This window comes from Cetorhinus maximus, chromosome 25 (genome assembly GCF_964194155.1).
Source record: "Cetorhinus maximus chromosome 25, sCetMax3.hap1.1, whole genome shotgun sequence".
Classification (NCBI taxonomy): domain Eukaryota; kingdom Metazoa; phylum Chordata; class Chondrichthyes; order Lamniformes; family Cetorhinidae; genus Cetorhinus; species Cetorhinus maximus.
In genome coordinates this window covers 30,357,190-30,378,164 of record NC_135903.1, presented here as the reverse complement: position 1 = coordinate 30,378,164, position 20,975 = coordinate 30,357,190, and the positions used below count along the sequence as shown (strand labels likewise).

At 41.8% G+C, this 20,975-nt stretch overlaps 1 protein-coding gene across 1 annotated transcript in view; it reads left to right on the top strand.

The window, feature by feature from the left end:
* Window positions 1-14,367: 14,367 nt before the first annotated feature.
* The window catches only part of haus7 (HAUS augmin-like complex, subunit 7), a 407,540-nt gene continuing 400,932 nt past the window's right edge, over window positions 14,368-20,975 (top strand). Inside the window, exon 1 of the mRNA XM_078529711.1 lies at window positions 14,368-14,391. The gene's annotated coding sequence lies outside the window, so the exon portion shown is untranslated. The remainder of the gene's footprint in view (window positions 14,392-20,975) is intronic.

Here is a 20,975-nt window from a genome sequence, read left to right as displayed (position 1 = left end):
AACCTGAGCAACTGTGCCTGTACTATAACGTGATGATTTCCTCTCTAGACTCTTGACTTTATTCTCCTGGTGTTACAGTGCAATAGAAAGATCATAGATCCATTGGGCTAACTATCATGCCTGCCCATGTACTTGGCCATTGATGGGTCTAGAGGCTCATGAGATTAGCTGTTGAGAGTGAGATACCTTAAAGGAGGGGGAGGGGGAGTGGAGCGTTGGTTGGGGTGGGGGGATGGTGGGAGTGGGAGGGGAGAGGGCGGGGGTGGGCGGGGAGAGGAGGACCTTGCCTTTGTAAGACATTTTGCCATGTGTGTACTTAAAGGATAGGTAAATGCAATATGCAATGCGACTATGTCATTTATGAATGCTGTCTGATGTTGCACAATCAAACATTTTATAGGTTAAATAAAAATAGTAAATATCAAAAGATTGCTTTGTAGGCGGCTATATGGCAACAAAGGTATCACAGTTGGCATGCAAACGTTTCCCGGTATCCATCACACTGACAGTGCAGTAAATTTTCAGAGTGTGTAGATCCAGAATAGAGCCTGCCTTTGAATTATGATGACACTGCCCTCTTGAAACCTATTTAAATTAAAATTAAATTTCTACAGACACTGGTTGCTTGCAGTGGAAACACACTAGGTTACAACTCTGTTACCCAGAAAAACATGTGGGCACAATCATGCAGAATGGCTCCTTTAAAACACATGCTTCAATTTTTCTTAATCTTTTTACACTGAAGCCGCCAAAATTCAGGTTAACTCCTCTTGGCACATTATACTAAATTAAACACCTTTTTATATATACTACCCACTTATCATAAAATAACTGTACACTAGCATATCCAATATACTACTTTGTCTCAGAAAGGTAGTTGTGGCTGCATCACTGATTTATGTTAAACCATACAGATTTTAAAATACTCAAGCACGAGGAAAAGGCTTGCGACAGGATTTTCCATCACATTGAGTTAATAGAACGTAAAGCAGCTTATCCTGTTTGTGTAGCATATAATACTTTGGTCCCTAATTCTTATGCATGCTAACAAAAGCACATAATAGTCCTTTAAGTGGAACTCCTTACAACCACTGGGTATGATTATCAAGAGTGAAACAGACAACAGATTTTGGAAACGAATCACAATTTATGTACGTAGAGGTCCAAAGGGAAAAAAAATGCAAATGCTCAAAATCTGAAATAAAATCACAAAGTACGTCCAGCCTGCAAGCAAGTGTTATTTTTTTCCCCCAAAAAATTAACATTTCAGCTAGCGACTTCTTTGTCAGAATATTTTTTAAAAAGGAAGGCAGAAGAGACCCTGAACAGTAATGACAAGAACAAAGAAGCTATTTTAGTCAATTCTTCTTCACAGCTCTCCTGCCTTCCTTTTCGGTCGACTCTGGAGAACGGCTTTTACCTGAGAAGTTAACTAATTGTCTCACTTTCCAGATGCTGACAGATCTGCTGTAATTTTCCAACATTCTCCCTTGTTTTTATTTTTAACCAGACAAGAATCCTAACTGGTTAGTTGCATGCAACAAGGGCACTGTAAACTATATACAATAAATCTCGACAAAAAAGAGCTTTCCTAAACCTTTCACTAAGCTTTTTTTTTAAGCTAAGTGCTACATATGGAGTATGTAGCAAAAAAAGAAAGGAAATAAATTGTATTGAAGTAATTCTTGAGGCTGATAATATGGCATTTCTTCTATGGAAAGATCAGGTTACAGAATTCAAACTGATCTCAGCTGTTTGTGACTGTAAATGATTGCGGTGTAGGAGTACAGGTTTCTGGAATTGGCTCACGGAGATTCTGACGAAGTGAAGAAAGAATTATTCCAATTGCCATGTTCCCTTCCACTAATGTATTCCTGAGTACCTTGCAGATAAACGAACGGCTTGCAGGTTTATAATGGAACTTTTTTTGCTTTGCCTCAATATTGCACAATTCCAGCAGTAAAGTTTTTATATAAAACTTAAATGTGCCCGCCTTTGTTCAGATATTTTACTGTGGTAAATGCGAAGGGCTTTTAATTCTGCTGACTACTTAATGGCATATTTATCCCCATTTTTTAGCTGACGAAGTGAAATTTGTGATTTTCAAACACCTGCGACAAAACAATCCAAGTATCATATTTACTTATTATGACCGCTCTCCTGAAGAAAGTTAAACATGTTATGGTACTTCTTTAATAAGCTGCCTTGCTTTGACTGACAGAGTGTTGCTCATTAAAGTGTGATCCATTTCTCAGAGGTTATGCGGAGCAGGATTTCTGCAACTTTCCTCACATTTCTCTAGTTCTGCTTTATAATATCCAATAATAGCAACTAAATAGGCTGTTCTTTTCATCTTTGAGAGTGTTACTATGATGGAGAGCGTGCGTATTTTCAAAGCTGTAAAGGAAATTCAGTATTTATGGGGCTAAAAAATGAATGAAAGTATATTCTAACCTAAGGTCCATTTCCTACAATATATAAATACACTTAAAGAAGCCATATGGAAAGTACATTACAAAAATACCTTAAACGGTTGAATAATCCCTATAATTTCCCACTGAATTTAAAAGATGGCATACTCCTTTTAAAATTTTATTAACAATCTTTTAAATCTACGTGGCAAATTTGTTTTAGGAAAAGTATAATGTAAAAGTATTAAAACAGCAGACTGTGTATAGTATTTTCAGACTTGTAACATTAAAAACTCCAGGAACGGGGAGCTGTGGAATGGCATGATTAATTCTGCAAGAATATTCTAATTTTATAACCCTTGTCGCACAATTTATAGATCAAGAATTCATTACAACAGAAGCCTAAGCAATATGCAATCAAAAGTATATGCAAAGTTTGAATATTTTAATGTCACTGATGTACACCAACACCCAACGATCCAGCTCTTTGTATTAAAGTTATATTTGTAATTTAAAAAAAAAACTGATTGGAGTAGAAAGGGGAACATTTCCAATGCATTTGGCATTTAGGTTATCTCAAGGGAAAAGAGAAGCATTGACGAAAGACAGCTGAAGCTGTTACATATACAGCTCGCATATTGTCCACAACTCTGTTGGGCATTAACATTATAACTGCAAGATTAACAACTTTCTAGATGGATAATACACAGCGTAATTTAATCTAGCGGCATTTTGATTTGCATTTAACCTCCCGCTGGCTATTTTTTGTTATTAAATCATTGTTGAAAACTTTCTTTAAATGAAAACTGGTAAATAGGTACATGTCTTGAATGTGTTGAGTGGACACCAATTACTGCTGGTTTCAACAGTTTCCATGAGTCTTGTGAAGACTTACACATAGGTAAAGGTTGACTCATTTTCTGCATAAACAGTGTCACGACTGTGATTAAAATCCCAGGTTGACATTCATCTCGATTTAAGTTCCTATTCTGTGATGCCGATTTTAATGTCATTGAGCCTCCCGCCCCTCCACAGCTGAAGACTCTCTAGCTCCAATAATCGCCGGCTTTAAAATGGTGGTGGTCGTGGATGTGGTGGGTCGTGATTGGGTTTTGCAATTCCAACGTTTGAAACCCAACTCCCCAACTCAACCTTCTCCTGTCCATCATGGGATGGGGATGGGGTTAACATTGATCGAGACCTATATCTTTCAGTGTACACAACCTAATTTTATGGTTTTGGCAGGGCCTTCCCCTGTCAGCCAGCTCCTGGCGAACATAACCTCTGATAATTGCAGGAGCACTCACAGCATGGAAATTAAAACTGGAACAAGTCTACTTTTTTTCTTTCCTGTCAATTCACTGGATGCCATTAATTAAAGAATGTCCATGATTGAATGTATCATCTGCAATATTCACCATTAGAAATGAGGAGGAAAATGCTCTGGCAGCTGTGAAAGAAAAAATGTCTTTTGGAAACTGAAAATGTTTATGTATGCTATGAGCTAAAGGGGACTGCAAACTGAGAGTCCTGGCTGCCTGTGCATTATAAAGCAGTAATCCAACTGTAGAATTCAAATACATACCAAATCCTGGGAATTATTAATCATTAGGTGAACCTTTTTTAAGTGCATTTTAAAATTCTCTCATCCCTGTTTTCAAATCCCTCCATGGCCTAGCCCCTCCCTATCTCTGCAATCTCCTCCAACCCCTCAACCTTCTGAGGTATCTGCATTCCTCCAGTTCTGATCTATTGTGTGTTCCCAACTATAATTCCTGCACCAATGGTGGCCTTGCCTTCAGTTGCCTCGGCCCCAAGCTCTGGAATGCTCTTTCTACACCTCTCCACTTCTCTACCTCACTTTCCTCCTTTAACACACTTCTTAAAACTTACCTCTTTGACCAGATTTTTGGTCATCTGACCCTAATATCCCCTTATCTGCCTCATTATTTGTTAATGTTCCTGTGAAGACCCAGACGTTTCATTATGTTAAAGGTGCTATACAAATATAAGTTGTTGCTGTTGCATTGACAGCTATTATTTGCACAACGCAAAGTCAGTGGGGTTGATTTTCAGCTTGGGACATGGGCGTAGAAATTTGCAAAGCTCAGCCATCGGGTGTCGAAACCCCTTGATTTTCATTCTCACTGGAATGATAATTGGGCAGTTTCTATAATGGGTGCTGATCCAAAACACCAGTTCCACACCTCAACCGCAAATGGAAAATCTAACCTCGGTAAATCTTCAACTTACTGCTCTGAAAACCTTCCTTATGTTTTCAGCAGCAACTGCCTCGCCATTGTCTTCAGCTGATCATTTTGACCTGGTTCACGATAAGTAAACCTCACAGGACCCTGAGCTGTTTTTATTAGTGAATCACACAAACAACGTGTGTATTTCCTATAATATCCAGCTAGATGAAGAGGGGATGGGAGGAGGCTGACGCGGAGTATAAACACCAGCATGGACCAGTTGGGCTGAATGACCTGTTTCTTGGGAGTACATTCAGTGCAATTCTATGGGCTGAATTTTCCCCCCATTGGAGGGGGGGTGTGTGCGGGGGCAGGCAGGAGCGAGCGCACACCCAATCGGCACCCTTGATCGGGTGCACGCCACCATTTTACATGGGCGGGCCAATTAAGCCCCGCCCAGCGTGACGCTCACCCAGGAGTGCTGTGCGCTCCCTGTGCGGGTGGGGGGGATTCTCTGAGTTGGGGCCTGCGCTCTTTCACGCTCATGCGCATGAAATAGCGCAGAAATCTCCCCGAGGCACAGAGGTGCCTCAGGGAGATTAGTTTAAGTTGTGAAAAACGTAATAAAGGTAAAAAAAAAAATTTTAAGCACATGTCCCCTCATGTGAAACTGTCACATGAGCTGGGACATGTCCGTTCATTTTTTCAAAACATTTTATTTAATTTATGAACCCTTCATGAAACCTCATCCAGCCTGTGGATGAGGTTTCGTGAAAAACGCGAAGGCCGCCTGGGCTCTTCCCCTGCCACCAACCTTAAGGTTGGACAGGCACCTTTCTCAACAGCTTTAATTACTTTGATAAGTATGACGTGGCTGCACACCCGCCAAACTGACAATCCAAATGACACACGATGATGTCGGGACCCTTGCCCGATGTTACCGCACGTCATTTTACGCGTCGGCGAGTGGGCCCTGCCCCCGCTCGCCAACGGGAAAATTCTTCCCGATGAATTCTGTGAAACACCTTAGGGTAGAAACCTGTCAGCTCCTGGGTTCAGGTCTCAAGGTAGTGATATGGCCGCAACGCATGTCTGAATGGGAAAGTTCAATGCAGGACTAAAGTAGGCTTCCGACCTTGTACAAAAAATCTAGGTGAACTGCTGGCTCTTATATCTTATTTAACAAAGTAAACTTAGGCTGCAGCAGCCACTGAAGAATCCTGAATGGAGCAGGTTGGGCTCCTGCGCTGCTAATCAGAATTAATTTTCACAATCAGAGCCTAAAATAGGCGTCAGCTCATTTATATATATATTAGATGGCCATAGGGAATGCTGGGAAACAGGCCAACCTAATATCAGGTCACATGTCTTTCAGGTGTTCTTGGGGCCCTCGATGTCATAGCCTGAAATTGGACTTCATTGTGCCCATTCTGCACCCTTAAAACTCGTGCAACAAGGTCCAATTTTTACCAGCTACCAATCAAATATCTGATTAACTAAACGCGTGTGATCCAAAAGTAGCAAAGAAGTGGAACCACAGTAGCCAGAATGTACCATGATCATCAGCGTCATACAACAATCAGGCACTTAATACGCAAACAAGGAGGGAGAATTTTTTTTTGCATTGTGCCACCTCAGAGATATCACTGAAAACACTGCACAGACCATGCAGCAGCATTCGGTTGTGCTGCCTGCCCCTAGAAAATCAAGGTAAGTCTGCACAGCACTACTGGAAGTGGTGATTACGCGATCGCATTTCTCCCCCAAAGACTGTCGAGGTGCGAGTGGTGGGAAAAGAAACATAAGAAATTAAGGTGTGGGAAGTGCCAAGCCAATAATGTCTTTAGCAAGAAGCTGGAAGTTTAGGTTGGGGAAGCTGGGGGCTGTTCTCCGTAGGGGTAAAGGAGATTGAGGGGAAATTTGACGTAAGTGCACAAGATCATGATAGGTCTCGATGTGGTGGTCAAAGAAAAGCTGTTCCCATGAACTGATCATAAAAAACTGGGGGCAAGAGCTGCAGGGGTGATGTGAAAAAGAACATTTTCATGCAGCGGGTGGCAAGGACCTGGAACTCTTTGCCTACGCGGGTGTTGGAAGTAGAGAGAATGAATGATTTCAAGAGAAAATTGGATGGGCATTTGAAATAAATAAATGACAGGGATAGAGCGGAGAAATGGGACTGACTGGATTGTCTTACAGAGAGGTGGGATTCACTCATTGGGCTGAATGACCTCCTCCTGTGCCATAATGACTCTATCCGAATGACAAAATCCTTGTGGGAAGTCTGAAAACTAATTAAAAATTCTTCTGTTGGTTCCCTTGTTGGTTCTGTTGGTGGGAAATAAGGTGGGGAAATGGTGGGATGCATCCCGGGGTCTTCGTCTTAAATCCCAGAGTCAGGGGTATTACCATATTTTGGGTCGGGGCCTGCACAATTTTCAACAGGACTGGCATCTCACCCGAATGGGGATGTGAGGAGCTGGGAAGGATATCATCACAGTCAATGATAGGGGAACATCCTTTGAAAGACAATTTTGGTTCTGCTGCTTTCCCAACAGAACCTGTCAAACAACAAGCAAAACAGGCCCACTTTGCTAGGCTCAGGTGTTGGCTGATTCATAATGTTGGCGGGAGGGGGTGGTGGTGATGGGGGAGGTAGGGATGGGCAAGGCAGGCAGAGCTGACTGAGTTTCTGGTGGATGATGCCACATGCCAATCATGGTTTCACACAGCAGCTCATAAATGTGATGGACACTTTGCATGAGAGGGAGCCATCTTGAATTCTTTCCTACAGATAATGGAAGCTTTGCATCGCCAGGGCAGAGGAATTTTAAGCCAATATATGTTGCATAATCATGTAACTAATTGAGAAAAGAAGGGATTTAGAGAAGGAGGAGGGACAAATAAACGAGTTGATAAAAAGATGTCTTCTCAGTGTTTTATTCTGAGCGAACGGTGTTTGGGATTATGTTTTTTATTGCATCACTGAGGGGTACTGATGATTGTGTTGGGGGTCAGAATGAGGTATTTTGATGCTTGTCCTGGAGATATAGTCAGAGTCAGTCAATTGATTTCTTGCCACCTTGATCCAGAGAATAGTAAATCACATCTGGTCAGGTGCTGATCAGTGGAGATTTGACAAAGGGAAAAATCTTACTGAGCAATATGACACCAATGAGAACTTCAGCAATGGATGCCATAGAGTTATTTGAACATGAGGATGAGAATTTTAGAGCTGAGGCATTAGTGGAACAGGTGCCTACACAGGTCAATGAGAACTAATAATCCAGAGGCCCAGGCTAATGCTCTGATGACATGAGTTCAAATCCTCCTATGGCAGCTGGTGGAATTTGAATTCAGTTAATAAATCTGGAATATAAAGCTAGTCTCAGTAACGGTGACCATGACAACTATCACTGATTGTTGTAAAAACCCATCTGGTTCACTCATGCCCTTTAGGGAAGAAAATCTGCCATCCTTACTCGGTCTGGCCTACATGTGACTCCAGACCCACAGCAATGTAGTTGACTCTTAACTGCCCTCTGGAATGACTGAGCAAGCCACTCAGTTCAAGGGCAATTAGGGATGGGCAACAAATGCTGGCCTTGCCAGCAACGCCCACATCCCATGAAAAAATAAAGGATGATGGGAGTGAGGATAACAGGCATCAGAGTTTTGGATGAGCTCAAGTTCATGGAGGGTGTTAGAAGCCAGGTAAATCTGAAGGTAAGTAGTGCATGGATAAAGATCACAGAACCACAGAATTGTTACAGTGCAGAAGGAGGCCACTCAGCCCATTGTGTCCGCACCGGCTCTCCGAATGAGCAGTTCATTTAAGTGCCATTCTCCTGCCTTCTCCCCTTGGCCCTGCACATTCTCCCTCTTCGGACAACAGTCTAATTCCCTTTTGAATGCCTTGATTCAACCTGCCTCCTTCACACTCTCAGGCAATGCATTCCAGACCTTAAACACTCGCTGCATCAAAAAATGTTTTCTCTATCGCTGTTGCTTCTTTTGTAAATTGCTTTAAATCTGTACCTTCTCGTTCTTTATCTTCTAATGTGTGGGGACAGTTTCTCTCTATCTACTCTGTCCAGATTTTGAAACCTCTATCAAATCTCCTCTCAATCTCCTTGAAGGAAAACTGTCCTAACTTCTCCAACCTACCTTCATATCTGAGATTCCTCATCGCTGGAACCATTCTCGTGAATCTTTTCTGCACCCTCTCTAATGACTTTACATCCTTCCTAAAGTGTGGTGCCTAGAACTGGACGCAATACTCCAGCTGTGGCCGAACCTGTGTGCTATACAAGTTCAACATAACCGCCTTGCTCTTGCATTCAGTGCCCCTATTGATAAAACATGGGATACTGTATGCTTTATTAACTGCTCTGTCAGCCTGTCCTACCATCTTCAATAAATAATGCACATATACACCCAGGTCCCTCTGCTCCTGCACCCCCTTTAGAGTTGTACCCTTTATTTTAAGATAAGCTGGGGCAGTGGCAGAGATGGACAATGATATGTAGCTGGAAGTAGGTGGACTTTTTGATGGAAAGGATATGACTTCAGAAGCTCAGCTCATAGTCAAGTATGACACCAAGGTTGTGGACTATCTGGCTGAGCCTCAGACAGTGGCCAGGGAGCAGGATTGGATCCAGTGGCTAGGGAACAAAGCTTGTGATAGGAACGGAAGACAATGGCTTTTTATCTTTCCAGTGTTTAATCGGAGGGAATTTCTGCTTATCCAGTACTAGATTTCGGGCAAGCAGTGTAACTGACCAAAGGTAGTAGAGGCATCACACGTGGTGGAGGTGAGATAGGGCTGGGTGTCATCAGCGGAACCTGACGTTGGGTTTTTGGATGATGCTGCTGAGTGACAACATGTAAATGAGAAATAGGAGGGGCCAAGTAAACATGAGTGAGAAGAGGAGCCATTGCAGGAGATTGAACCTCCCTCCCCCACATTCCCAGGCAATGCATTCCAGACCTTAAACACCCGCTGTGTGAAAAAGTGTTTTCTCTTATCGCGTTTGCTTCTTTTGTGAATTGCAGATAAAGGAATGGTACCAGGTGCGGGCAGTTCAACCCAGCCAGACAATGGAAGAGAGGTTTGGTCAGCCGTGTTATAGGTTGAAGATAGATCGAGAAGGGTTAGGAGTGATAGTTTACCATTACCATCATTTGTGACTTTGAGACCGGTCACTTTAGTGCTGTGCCAAGGAACTTGATTGGAGGGGTTCAAACAGAGTACAGGAAAAATGGCCATGGATCTGGCAGGTGAGAACACCTTCCAGGATTGAACTTAGCTCTGATGTCCATGATGGAGGATTAGCCTGCTGAATCTCACTATTTATCCTCACACATCAAAAAATGGCACTCGAATGACCTTCCAGAACCTGGAAAATATCCTGACATGTTTCAAAATCTTCAAACGAGAAGGGGAGGGGAGGGGAAACACAAAAAGTTGTCAAAACCCAGCAATGGAATAAACTGCAGTCATTTCTTATTGTATGTTTATTATTTGGTAGAAAGTGCATTTGTATATGGAGGATGGTAAGGAATGCTAACTCTGAGCAGCCATTTAGTGAATCATTATCTATACTGGTGACCAGTCACTAATGCCACCAATATACAGCCTGGATGCTGCAATATAAACATCACCATTACCCCAGCATGTAAAGAGAGCATAATGCTTCTAAAACAGCTTTATTTAAACCAGCGATGGTTGAGGTAAATCTGTTCTGAGCAGTTAAATAAAGCATCATTTCATTATGCTGGGTTGAGGTTAGATTTGAATATTTAATCAGTTCATCAGTGCACCACATGGTGACTTTCAGTTTATGTTAAGAAACATCATCTCAAACAAACATTGGCTTTCTACACTTAAACATCAAGAGGTTCAACTTATTGGGTGGTTATGAACATCTGAAGATATGAAACATCCTTTATTTCCTATAAGGTATTAGTCATCACAGATTCCAAGCCAACAAAACTTGTGTATTTCCCAAATGCTCATAATTGCTATTTTTTCTGTTTTAAAAGTACACAGTTCAGAACAGATTGGGCAAATTTAACCACACACATTGCTTGCTGTACAAAAGCAATTCCCTTGCTAATGGAGCTGGCTGCTGTTCCAGAACCTCACCTGTTAACCTATGAGGCAAGATCAATTATCCCTTTAGCACAGTACATCTATGGTATTCATAAGAAATATGCTAAAGTGACAGTCAAGAGGAGAAACGATATTTACCGTGACACCGGCATCTGCCACACAATGCAGGCTCTGAAGGTTTAATTCCGAATATGTGTTATTAGTTTAACAGGGTTATTTGAGACATCAGGGTATGGCTGTCCCTGCCCTTTTGCAAGTCGCCTCGGGCCTAGGTAAGGGTCCCATGCTCAGGGTTACAAGCCATGGCCAAAGGCTGAACCAGTGACTTCTTGCTGGTGATGGCAAAAGAGCTCGAACCTCAAGGGGCAGGGGCTGCTTACAGACGGAGGATCCTTTGGGAAGGGAACTGGTGTTTCCTTTACACACATAAGAGGACGGCAATGGGAAAGCACCTCATGTATCTTCTCCTAGTCATATTGCTCCTTGAAATTCGAGCAACTGAAGAGGAAAGCACAGGACCACGAGGCGCGGAGAAATGAGCAGAGGATCTGCCCTTAGACAGATCACCGGTACATCATCACAATATGTCTTAATGCTTCAGTCGCAGTAATATGCGATTAATAAAAAATTTGATACCAGTACTTCTGAGGAATTTTATAATATTGTCCAGTGATGAAAATGGAAAATGACCTTTTCTGTGCTCCAGCAGCTTTTTAATGATTGCAAAACACAATCAATTTAGTAGATTTTGCACCTATCTCTCAACTATCCTTGTTAATCGGGGCATCCAGCATTAAATAGAACTACGGAGAATGCAGCAGTGAAACGCAAGACCTCCAAGCACCAAATTCAGCTGAATTGCTTGTTCTACTGAAGACCTTGCACCCATCCCAACACATTGCAGTCTGAGGTGTCATTTTAGACCTTAACATCACAGTGAACAAATTGACTAAATTAAATCCTTTTTAGAATAAAGCTTCACCAATACTTTTACAGCGATTAACCCATCTGTCAGATAATGATAGTTCATTTTTGTATGTGTCATGAGAGGTGACAAAATTTTTTTAAAACTAGTGTTAAAAAAGGACACTTATCAGTTGAGTAAGATCAAAAATTGAGTATTTGTCCATGAAATGAAAAGGAGTGAATCCATCAGAAGTGTTTAAAGCTTTGAAAATGCTTTAATTAAATAAATAATGAAAGATTACAGGTGGTGAATCAAAATTCATAGAATCATACAAGACCAAAGGAGGTCATTTGGCTCATCATACCTGTGCCAGGTCTTAGAAAGAGTTATCCAATTATTCCTACTCCTCTGCTTTTTCCCCACAGCATTCACATTTTTTCTTTTTAATTATATATCCAATTCTCTTTTGAAATTTTTCATTGAACCTGCTTCCACCAACTTTTCAGGCAAAGCATTCCAAATCACTGGCTAAAAAAAAATCTAGTAATCTCCCCTCTGGTTCTTTGGTCAATTACCTCAGGTTGGTAACCTTTGGTTACCCACTCTGCCACCGATGGAAATAGTTTCTCCTTAGTTACTCTTATCAAAACCCCTCATAATTTGGATATACCTAGTGAATTTTCCATTAACCTTCTCTGCTCTAAGGAGAACAACCCCAGTTTCTCCAGTCACTCCTAGCGACTCTAGTCTTTAAGTCTCTCATCCCCAGTATCATTCCGGTAAAGCTCCGCTGCACTCTTTCCAAGGCCTTGGCATCCTTCCACAAGGATGGTTCAAAATTGGACACAGTATTCGAGTGAAGCTCAATCAGTGATTTGTAAAGGTCTAATCTGCCTTCCTGCCAACTGTATCAACAATAAAAGATTGCCAGACATCTGTTTCTCCAGATGGTCTCATTATGAATATTTGGCTGAGCTCCAAGAGGCACTAATGGATCAACTTAGCAGTGGTCTGTTTAAACAGGCTGAAATGGAGTGTTAGCTTTGATTGACATCTTTATGAGGTTATAATAAGCTTTTCTTCCTTTGATTGTTTTTTTCAATGTCTATATGCTTATTTGGACAAGATTAAGAGGTGTGAAGTTGGGTAAAGCTTCTGTTATTGAAAATATGAATGGCAGTGTCTTTTGACAATTTTGTAAGGTTGTAAGAGCAGCAGATTTTTTACCAAAGCGGTTTTCTGAATGTCTTTTTTTCATGAGCATTTCAAGACTTGCCAGTGTTATATGGCTCATTAATGCATACTGGGTGAGTGGGCATGGAGGATGCAAGGAGGCATAGAAGAGCATTGGGACATGGTGGTGGCATGGAGGAGGAATGGAGAATATGAGGGGGCATGGGTAAGAGCTCTTAAACTTACTTTTCAAAAGGTTCCCAAATCCAGATTATAGTTCACAACTCCTCTGAGGTGCCATGAAACACAAGTCCTCGATAAGCTGGCTGGAAATTGCAGGGGCTATGATATGTCTACCCCCACAATGGAAACAGGTCAGGAGTGTAGGGTGAAAGCTTGCTATCCACACCCTTATTCCACGATGGTGAAACTTGCCGGTGTCAGGCATAGGGACGGAAATCCTGGAATCAGGTCCTAGCCGCCATTTTTAAAGGCCTCTGGAGTCCGTGAAAATCCAGGCCATAAAATCAAGAAGAGAAGTGGTCCTTCCTCCAGTCTGCAAAACAACCAACCATTCACTGCTACACTCTGCTTTTGCTTCTTAGCCAATTTGGTATCTATGCTACCCCTGTCCTTTTAATTCCATGGCCTTCAATTTGCTAACATACACTAATATATATTAGTGTGTGGCATATACTAATGAGTCTGCTATAAGGAACTTTACCAACTGCCTTTCAGAAGTCCCTATGTACATCAATTACCCAACTTTCATCAACTTCAGCAAAGAATTCAATCCAAGTTTGTCAGTCACTATTTGTTTTTAAAAAGTCCACGCTGGATTTCATTTATTCATGTTTTACCAAGTGACAATTAATCTTGTCCTAGACTACTCCCCAAACAGTTTACCCACTATAGGTGCAAGGTTAACTGCCCTGCACTGGGTTTACTTCTCTCCTGTTTTGAATATGAATATAATATTTGCAACCCCTCCAGTCGTCTAGCACCACTATAGTCAGAGCCTCTGCTTTTTCCACCCTTGCTTCCTACAGTATGCATCCCTTCTGGACCTGATCAATTTTCCACTTTGAAAGAATTGACCAGTGTAGGGACTGTGCACGCTGATGCCAAGTTTGCCAATATGCTATGGCACAGAACCACTATAGAAAAAGTATCTTGTAAATTGGCAGTGTTTTTTTAAAATCAGGGATTGAGCCATCAACAATGTATGTTATACCAAAGCCATAATAAAACAGTGTTCAATCGATGAGATTGCTGGAGTTTAACCTGTTTAATTTCTTGCAATAATTAATTGAACATTCCTAGTAATGAACTAGTTTTTGGTGGTCTTTGTATCTCAGACAACAAGGACACATATAAAACAAAAAGCTGCGGATGCTGGAAATCCAAAACAAAAACAGAATTACCTGGAAAAACTCAGCAGGTCTGGCAGCATCGGCGGCGAAGAATAAAGTTGACGTTTCGAGTCCTCATGACCCTTCATCAGAACTCAGTTCTGTTGAAGGGTCATGAGGACGCAAAACGTCAACTTTATTCTTCTCCGCCGATGCTGCCAGACCTGCTGAGTTTTTCTAGGTAATTCTGTTTTTGAACAAGGACACATATATTTATTTTCAGTGATTGGCTAATTGACAATGTTGAAACTGATGGGATAACATTGCTTGAAATATGTACGCTAAGAAGTATGGTTCTCGCAGTAAATAAGTGGAAAACCTAACCTCATTTTTCACTGTTTTCAATTGGTTAAGAAAGATGTCAAAAAGACCTAAAACAGCTTCACTTCTGGGAGCCTGGCCCATCTTGGATTACTTGAAAGACATCTGCTGTCAATAAATTTATCATAAAGCCTTGACCCTGGCGAAAATAACACTGCCAGCTCCAGATTTGATGCAGTAAAGATCAATCCAGATAAACCCATAACTAATTTGCCAAAGCCACATACTGCAAGTAGGGATCAGAATTATGGGGTCAGGATCACTCTAAACCGATAAAAAAAATGGAGTGTTGCATCGGAAGCCTACTTGGATTAGACATCATTTATCCAGACCCAATCCGACCAATCCCCCAGAATGTTGACCTGTCCTGATTTACAAGCTATTGTTATACCAAAAAAGTATGAAGCAGTCAAATAGCCGTTTGGTAGTAGAGAACTTGAGTATTGCTGAGAAAGATAGACAAAAAGAGACTAGCTAATCGCTGTCAGTCACTATCAACTGGTGCATTCTCCATGGCAATGCCTCTACCATTTGGAGTCCACTTGCCAACTAATCAGCACTCTTTTCTCTTACAGTATAAATGTATTGTCTCCTTTACATTGGTATTCTTGAAAATTATCCTGATGAGTGCAAGACGAAAAGCTTCAACAAAAATGTCTCATTTTTCAGCAATACTAAAGTATGAAGCATTTAAAAAGAGCAAGCTGGTGAGGCAATTAAGACCCGCCCAGCGTGAAACGCGAGCGGCAGCATGGAACGCTGTCTGTGTGGGGTGTGGGGAGGACAGCGAGTGGGCCGAGCGCGAACTTCACACATGCATGAGTGAGCACTCCATAAACTCCCTGCGGCACAGAGCTGCCTCAGGCAGGTGAAGAAATAAAAATGTTATGAAACATGTCCCCTCATGTGACTCTGTCACATGAGCAGGGACATGAAAAATTAAAGTTTTTACTTTATTTTATATTTGCTTTTGGAAACTTCATTCCGCCCGTGGATGAGGTTTCCAATGCTTGGCCTTTTCGCCTGCCTGCCGACCGTTAGGTTGGACGGGCAGTGAAAATTTTAATTTGATTGATTACTTAATGGCTTTATAAGGCCTTTCAATTGTCGGCGGGCGTGCTGCTGGCTCTAGCGCGACTGTGCATTGGCATTGGCACGCTCGGCTGATGTCAATGCGCGGCATTTCACACTCGAGCGGGTCGGGCACGAGCCCACCCATCGACCGAAAATTTCTCCCCGGGGGCTTTTTAAAAATTTAGATAGGATGAGCTTTGCCAATACTTCAGGAGTCCTATTTTAAGATTTCAGATGGTAAAGAATTGATCAGACAGGTTTTCTTAGGTTAAAAAGAAAACAAGATAAGTTTATTAAAACTATATCCCGAATTTGAAAAAACTAGGCAAATCGCGACCATCATTCTCATGTCACCTAGGCCCACACATGCACTAGTACAGATGGCAGAATAAGGATTTTTTTTGCAGTGAAGAACGTGAAGAACATAAAACAAAGGAGTACACGGTTAACTGTTCTTTGGCTGGTCTCAATGTGGTGATTCCAAGCTGCGGCTGTTTTGTTTAATTGTGTTCCTGGGTGTTGTTGTACAGAGCAGATTTCCATGGTGTGTTCCCAAAGGATCTCAGATTGCAGTAGATTTCTCTCCTCAGAATGATTACATTAATCCGGCACAATGATTCTGAGAGGGAGAGAGAGAGAGAGCAAACAGTTTCAGTGCAGCATTCTGATTTCTGAACTCTCTCCTGCTTGGTAACAGTCTCTAAAAGTACCTAGCTGGCTGTATATTCCGGAGAAATTCTATTAGTCCATATCTGCTGCAGTTATTGTTTTAGAACAGGTAATTACATTTTGATGTCTTATTTCAGAAACATTTGCAAAGTTTCAGGATAGTGTAAAGCCAACAGGAGATGGGGTCTTTCACCCCCACCCCCCCCACCCCCCCCCACTCCCCCAGGGGTTTGAGTGTCCTTTTTTTCCATCCCACTTGGTGGAATGCAGGCTGTATATTGTAACTATCTGGCAGTTTCCATTGTCTTTTAGAGGTTTCATTTTTTTAAAAATCCGCCAGAAAAGAAAATGAGAAATTGTATCTTTAAAGAAATGCACATCCAAGTTATACTGACACTGTTATGTCAATGCACTGTGATTTCCATGGTACATTGATATGAAACTGGCAGCACAATTCCAATATAGTTCGAAATCAGGCAGTCATTTGAACATCACCTGGCTTCATAAACCTAAGCAGCTTTTTTTTCAATGTTTGAAAATGTGGACTAGCTGTGTGCTGTTTAAATTTTAAAGAGGGTTGTGTATTCGAAACTTGAGCGCCTAATCTTGTGACACATTGAACTCAGGCGGTGTGACAGATCCCACAGCATTCTTCTAAGAGGGGCAAGGCTGTTCTCCCAGGTATTCAGGCCAACATTTATCCGGCTACGTTTGTATCCCTCAGCCAACGTCACTGAAAACAGATTGTCTGCTCGTTATTTCATTCCTGTGTGTGGGAGCTTGTCGGCTGCTGTATTTCCTACTTCACAACAGTCAGGACACCTTAAATAGTACTTCATTGGCTGTGATGCAACTTTGGGACATCCCGGGGTCATGGAAATTGCTATATGAATGCACGTTCTTTCCATAAAAATGTACTGTCATAGAACGCAGCTGTGCCGATGCATGGAACTCTCTTCAGGTAGCTTGGAGTGTGAGTTGCAAGCACGCATCTTACAGGGATTTTGCCAGGTCCTCGTCAGACTCTGTAGCCTCTGATCCCAGATCGGTAGCGCCTTATAGTTGTGAGTGTTATCTCCCAAAAAATGGCAACCCAAAACAAAATATTACTTTTCTACAGCTCAGAACAAAGTTAGAGGAGCATTAATCAGATCTTTATCTGGTAGAAAAATGATACCGGGGCTCTTAAAAGATTAGACTGTGCTTAGGATTTGCCTTCACTGCACTAATCCCAAAGCCTCTACTGTGTACAGACAGTGGCGTACTGAGAAGCTGTCATTGTGGCCAGTGGGGATCGGATGAGCACAATATGTTGCCGTGATGATTTTCTTCAGAACCTGTTGCTGTCACTCTCGGGCTCAGTGGGAGCTCTGTGTTTATCACTGTTTGCTAATACATCTTCCTGACAGTTTGGCTCAGAAAGAATAAGAAACAGTCCAGCAGAGAAAACAAAACCTTAAAATCCATTTGCTGAGACCTAGTTGAACCCATTCTTGTATTTAACACTGGTGTTTGTTAAATCGCTTTCACAACAAACACAAGCTGGTTTTTCACTGCAAGCAGACATGTATTAATTTCTCCAGGTACTGGAAAATGATGAGAATTCCTGCAGAATACAGCTGAATCAGGAGTGAATGAGTTAGTTTTGTTCTTTTTTTTTTACCTCTGAGCATCAGATGTTCAACTATTGGGGTCAACTATAATTTGGAATACCAGCACTAACTGCCAATCAAATCCCCCTCCCACACTAGGTGGTCTTCAACTGTTCTGAGCGGTCCCATAGAGGGAGCACTTTATGACACTAGTCCGCTCCAGCTGGAGAAACAGTAAGTAAAGATCCATTTTTCACCCCATAAATTAAAGCATACCTGTTAGATGATCCTCGAGCTGCATTGTTGATGCATGTTGAGAAATCGGTGGCCCAAACCCAATCTTTCTGGCTAAACAGAACAGTTACTGCTGCTGTACCATTGCACTCAGTTAACACAGTAAGGGCAGGCTGGACAATACCTGTTCTTTCCCCTTTGAAGTAAAAACTCTGCTAATCGCAAGGTCACAATGGGTGAAGGAGACCATTTGGCTGATCATAATTCATCCATCAAGAAAGCATCCCCGCTGCAACATCCAATTGTTTTTTTAAATGACTCTCGGAGTTTTGCTCTACCTGTCTATCTGGAAATCCAGTCCACGTATTCACCACTCTTTGCGTGAAGAATAACTTCCAGTCCTAAATTTTACTTTCTAACAATTTTAATGTGTGTCCCCCTTGTTCTACTCTCATGGTTACTTAAAGTAGTCTGCCAAAGTTACCACTTCCAAACTGTTCCTTAGTTTCTAACGCTAACTAAACCAGCAATCGAACAAAGACCCAATCAAATTCATCAAGCATATCAGGTCTGTGACCGTTCTGATATCAGCTGGCGCTGAGAGTTCAACTTTCAGATCTATTTAGGCTGTGAAGTGACAATCTAAAACCTAATTTACAAGAATAAAAGTACACTCTTACATGAAATACAGATGTAGAATCATATAAGGGTTACAGCACAAGGGAAGGCCGTTCAGCCTATTGTGTCCATGCTGGCTCTCTCCAAGAGCAACCCAGTTAGTCCCACTCCCTTGGTCTTTCCCCTTAACCCTGCAAATCTTTCTCTTCAGCTGCTTATCCAATTCCCTTTTAAAAGTCACCACACTCTCAGTGCACTCCAGATTCTAACCGCTTGCTGCTTTAAAAAAAAAAGTTTTCCCTCATGTTAGTTCTTTAGCCAATCACCTTAAGTCTGTGTCTGGTTCTCGTCCCTTCCCCCTATCTGAATAGTTTCTCTCTACCCAGGCCCTCTCACGATTTGAATACCTCTATTAAATCTCCTCTCAGCCTTCTCTTTTCTGAGAACAACCCCAACTTCTCCAACCCATTCATGTAATCAAAGTCTCTCATCCCTGGAACCATTTTTGTGAACCTTTTCTACACGCTTATTGAGTTTAACATTTAGTTTAAGTTCAGCCCAGTGCAAAGCTATGTTGTAAAGATGCCAATTAAGACCACTGGGTGTTTTGTGAATCTTATAACCTTAATTTTCCGATGCTTATAATGTTAGAAGGTGGGTATCCTCTTTGAAATAAAAGTGCGCCCCCCAGGGAGTAAAAATTCATCTAGGCCCATTTCAAATCCAGAATCGTCACTGCACCTACAAAGGATGTCTAACCTCAGCCCCTGATATTGCCAGCCTGATATTGAGCATCAGACCTCATTTCAATATCTCAGACCAGCTGCCTTACTGCAAATACATTGGAAATGTTAGCAGCCATCAGGGATCCTCGGTGATCAGGAGGGCCGTAGCACGCCTGTTCCTCCAAGTTCCATGTGGACTTTGAAAAATCTAAATGTATCTTACCACTTACTAGGCCACATCCACATCAAGAAAAATCTAAGCATTACAGACCAATCTGCTCAGGGTAGCCCAAGTTCTTGGAGAGGATGTATAACAGCATCAGGCCCCACTTTATATGCAGGTACTAACGCCTGATTTAGGTGGCTAACCCAGATGCCTGAAATTCGCCTAAGGCCAATGTGGTGTGGGACAATTTTCAGGCATCTTTGAGGAGCCGGGCGTAACCCTGTAAAATTGGGACATTTTTGCCTCTATTTTCAGTCCAGAAAATGGCCATAAAGATAACCAATTTCTACTGCTATGTGTGAATGAACATGCATGCAGACAGTTCCTTTGTTGCTAAGATTAGTTTGAAATGCGTTCAATAATATAACTCATGTTTGCTAGCCTGCAATGCAAAAGGAAAGACCTCTTTATATAACGTTTTTCACAACTGCTGAACGTCTCAAAACGCTTCACATCCAATAAAGTACTTTTGGTCACTGAAGGCGGCAGCCAATTTACACATAGCAAACTTGAAGGGCAATGTGATAATGAGTATTACTGAAAAAAGAGACATGTCGAAGCTTTTCATCTTGAACTCATCAGGACACTTCGCAAGAATACCAGTAAAAGGGGGAAAACAACAATTTATACTGTATGTGAAGAAAGTGCTGATTGGCTGGCAAGTGGACTCTGACTGGTAGAGATGTTGCCATGGAGAATGTACCAGTGATGGTGACTGACAGTTAATTGCCAAGCATTGTTTGAAATTTAAACCAGGCAGCTTGACCCTGATTGGCCAAGGCACTGGCCCGAAGAATGAGTCAGCAAATGGCTGTCACTTATTTTGTTTAGCTGAAACAGGTGCAAGGTGTGTACACGTTCTTTTTGTCTGCAAAGAACAGGGCCCTATGTGTTAATATATGTAGCTTCCAGTACACGCAAATGTGCCAAACTGCAAGCCTGGCTGACAACCTTAATTTGGTTGTCAACGTAATTCTTAACACATTGAGGATTATTTAGCAAATGTTGTCCAATTGCGAAATCACATCTAATGTTGAACAATGTGTTTTGAGTTTTGCAAACATGGGCTGCTTGGGTATGATCTGTATCTTGTCCATACAGCAGCTGGGACATGCTGTTTGATACGATCCTCCAGTCTTTTGGATGTACGGCCTACATGCCTAACATCACACTGGCACTGAAATTCATATACCACATTACTCATTTGTGTGATAGGGTAGAACGTCTTTTTGGCTTGACAGCAGCGTCCTGTTAGTGGTGAATACCACTCGTGTTGCTACTGCATAGTAGCACCGTGAAACAGCTA